We start from the raw sequence: 4,556 nt of genomic DNA, 5'->3' as shown, positions 1-4,556 counted from the left end.
GTGGTGAATCCATAATACAGTTCGAGGAGGATCTTGATGTACTGAGTTTGAACACCCTGTTTGGCAAGGGCTTCGATGACCACTTCAGTCTCAACAGAATCGAAGGCCTCTTTAAATCAATGAACGTTAGACAGAGCGGCATCTTGAACCCTAGCGAAACTTCGATGAGTTTGGTCACCATATGGATATGGTTGATGGTATTCGATATGCCAAAAACAGTAACAATAATGGGTCTCATTCCCCTGACTCTGAACGCGACAGGAACGAATGGAGACATTACTGGCTCCCACTGGAGCAAATCAATGAGCAATGGGACGACAGTGATACAGTGATATCTTGGTCATCTTATTCTTATAAGGACAGTACAGTGTCCTAGTACACAAACAATATGCTAACACTACCATAGTTTTAGATATTCACGTTATTTTCAGTCATTCCCTGTTATGAACAATGCTGCATCAAATATCCTGTACCTATATTTTTGTGCCTTTGAACAATCATTTGTGTATGATTCATTGCTAGAGATAAAATTACAATCAAACAGTAGAATGTTTAGATTTGAACAGCTGTGGCCTCACAGTCCCTCTGAAAGATTGAACCACTATTTTTTTTTTATAAACACTGTTTGGGAATGAGATAGTGATGGTGAGGCTTTTGTTCTCTGGGGACCCTCTCTTTAAAGGTATCTCTTTCAGAACGCAGCATGCAGCTTGGAAAGAATGATAAAATATGGGCGCCTGCAGCTCTGCCCTCGGCTTCCCGAGTCCTTCTCCCCTGAGCTGCCCCCCTCAGGGCTCCCAGGCACACAGTTCAAGAAGGACAATTTCCTTCACCTTCATAAAGTGTCCTCAAACACTGCTGACTGGACACGATCTAAAACCAGAAAATTGCTACGTTCTTAATAGATTTATCAGACAGATTAACAAGTCTTTTGTTTCTTTTGCACCAAGCAAAGAATTCTGACATGTCTGCTTAAGCTAGGTATCATTTGTACAAGCAATTTCTGAAAACTAAATGCCATCTCAGTGCTGCCACTCCACTTCTAAGTGTCCAGGAAAATTTTCTTCAAATGTATGTCTTTGCTTCCCCTGATTTTCTAGGAGAATACACCTACCCCTCACCCACCCCACACGGCCCCCATGTGTTTCCCTCTGTCTTTCTGTCTGTCTGTCTGTCTCCTCTGTCTGTCTGACTGTCTCTCTCCTTCTTCTGTTTGTCTCTTTCCATTTTCACTTTTATTCTGATTTTTGGACGATTGAAAAGAAATTATCCAAGGTTTATTTCATTATTTTTTAATTATGCCTTACATAGGCATAATTAGGCTTATTATTTCTAAAGCCAATCAGGTATTGTCCCCATTCCATAATTCTATGATGCTTCTTAAAATCATCCAGAAATTCAAGCTCTCGGAGACAAAGATGGAACACATTCAACTACTGAAAAGGAGCAGATCTTTAGCCTTAATCAGAAGCTTATTGTGAAGGAAGAAAAAACTCAGTAGAAAATGCATAGAATGTTAGAATGATTATTCATTGATTCAACAAATTTCAAGTTCCTTTGTAGCGATGTGCCTGTTGCTATGGGAGTACAAAAAGTCTAAGTCATGGGCACTTCCCTGAGTGATCTCACTAGAGTAACCAGGAACAACCCTCCTCCCAAAAGTTACACACACAAGTTATTCCCAACGTAAAATGATTTAGAAAACCTCCTTCACTGTCTCAGTTCACTAAACCCTTATAGTTTCTTTCTTTATAGTCTATGTATATATATATATATATATTATATATATATATATTGAATCAGTGAAAAACACAGTTATAAAGTTGAGGTTATTCAGATATTGTTCCAATACCCAGTGTACATTTCCTACTACTACCAATGTCCTTAGTTTCCCTCCTGCTCCCCGCCCCACCAGACACTTTTCTTTCTCTCTCTCTCTCTCTCTCTCTCTCTCTCTCTCTCTCTCTCTCTCTCCCTTTCTCCCCTCCCTTCCTCCTTCTCTGCCCTCTTCCTCCTTCTCTCTCTCTATATATATTTATCTCTTCTTTCTCTCTCCTTTTTTTGTGCATTGATTTTGAGTTTATTCATTAAAAACACTTTTATTATGAGAAACCTATAGTCACAGAAAAATAGAACATATACATAAGCAAAGAGAAAAAAATTAGAATCACTTTACCATATCAAGCAAAACCTATAAGAATTTGAAGTATATCTTTTAAGGTTTTATATACACAGACACAATATACTTAAAGACACATTACAAAATTGGATTATATTAAATGAGGTGATCATTGTTTTTTCATTTAATATATTACAAACATTCTCATGATAAAATCATATTTCATTCACCATTTTAATTGGCTTCATAGCATGACATTCTTTTTTTATTGAATCACCGTGAGATATAGTTACAAAGCTTTCATGGTTGAGTTTCAGTCATAGAATGATTGAATATCCATCCTTCCACCAGTATACATTTTCCACCACCAATACCCCCAGTATCTTTTCCACCACCCTCCCGCCACCCCACCCCCTGCCTCTATGGCAGGCACTTTCCTTTTCACTCTCTAAATACTTTTGGGCATTTTGGTTTGTTATACAGATACTGAGAGACTATTATGTTTGGTCCTTTGTTTACTTTAAGCACACATCTCTCATCTCAAGCAATCCCTCCAACTATCATTGACTTAGTGGTCCCTTCTCTATTCCAAGTGCCTTCTCCACCAGCACATGTGGCATGCTCCCCAAAATGGAGCAATACTCCTAGTTCTTGTCTCTACTGTCCTTGGATATTAGTCTCATACTATGTTATTTTATATTCCACAAATGAATGCAGTCTTCCTATGTCTGTCCCTCTTTTTCTGACTCATTTCACTTAGCATGATATCTCCATGTTCATCCACTTGTAAGCAAGTGACTTCATCTTTTTCATGACTTCATCTTTTCTAACAGCTGCATAGTATTCCATTGTGTAGATGTACCATAGTTTTGTTAACTAGCCATCTGTTTTTGAAACCCTTATAGTTTCATAGGCCCTTATAACCGATCTGAACTTCAAGGCCAATCATTTTCATTAAATTAGATCTCAGAAGACTTTGCCCGCTTGACCTTTCATAGCTGCCTGATCAGTTTGCCAGTTCAGAACTGATAGTTCAGGGCTTGCTTCAGGGCTGATGTCTGTTTCTCACCTTAGTCAGTAGGAGTATTAAGTGTTGCTGGGGAGAATTATGTTCTTTGCATTTCCTGTTGCTTTTGTGATTTCTCACAGTAGCTCTTCCAATTTTCCCCTACACTCTTAGAGTTCCTGATCCCCTCATTTTAGCCTGGTCCCCTTTGCTGCAGAAATCAATTGATAACTGAATTGGTTTCACCTTCCATTCTTCCAATCTGAGATTTTGTTATTTTCAGTGGAGTATCCTATTTGCACTATTTCTGTACTGGGTAACATCTTTGTATTTTTTCAGAACCCCAATTGTACCTTGTTGAAACTCAGTCCTTAGTGTTTTTTGTTTGCTTGTTTGTTTAGTTGGTTTTGTTTTGGAGCCACACCTGGTGATGCTCCGGCTCTGCACTCAGGAATTACTCCTGGTGGCACATGGGGAACCATAAAGATACCCAGGGATCAAGCCCAGGTCAGCTGCTTTCACTGCAAACTCTCTACCCACTATATTATTGCTCTGACTCCCATAGTGTTTTTTTTAACAAATAAAGTTACCTAAATTAAAAAGATTGAACTCATCACAAGGCATTAAAGTCCCAATAATCTTCAACTCTATTAAATTAATATATTGAACTAAGCCAAATTTCAAAACGAACTCTGCTAAAGAGTACAGTCTTTGGTTATTTGAACAATTTTAATGGAGTGACTCAAATAATAACTATTCTCCAAAATGGATTGCTTCTATGCTATGTTTGCATATAGTACTTTTACAATTCTTGGTCAACATGAAATTTCCATGGAAACAGATCACACACACTGAAGAAGAAAAGAATTGAATTATGTGTGAGCTGCATTTTATCATTTCCATGGAGCTATTTTTGCTAAATTGTTAAATGCACAAGAAAACCATAATTTAAAATCACCTAAACAAAATATACATTATTTTTTAAAAACAGCAACATATGTTCCTAGTCCTTAAGATTCTTTAATGTGTGAAGAGAATATAAAAGGTATTTGAGTATTGGACAATGTGCATTAATATCAGCAAACAAAATACCCCTTACTGGTGCAGAAAAAAAAGAAAGAAATTAAGTGCTCAGCATGGAAAAGATGATGTTGCTGGTTTTGATCTATAGATGAAATAATTTCCTTGGATGTTGCTCAACTATGCAAAAAAAGTCTTTTGGTCAAGATTTATGATCTATCAATGAGCTACCTAACAATTGTGATTCTGAATATGACTAATCAAATAGGAACAATTTATTTAAAACATAGAAACCCAAAGATGGATATGTTTTCTGCTCACTAAATAGCATTGCAAATCCTTAAGATTTGATAAATGCATTCTTTTTCCAAGTACTGTAAAAAATTACCCAGGGACTTAAAATCATTAGAA

Source organism: Sorex araneus, chromosome X, assembly GCF_027595985.1.
Source record: "Sorex araneus isolate mSorAra2 chromosome X, mSorAra2.pri, whole genome shotgun sequence".
In the NCBI taxonomy this organism is placed as follows: Eukaryota; Metazoa; Chordata; class Mammalia; order Eulipotyphla; family Soricidae; genus Sorex; species Sorex araneus.
This window is presented reverse-complemented; position numbering follows the sequence as displayed.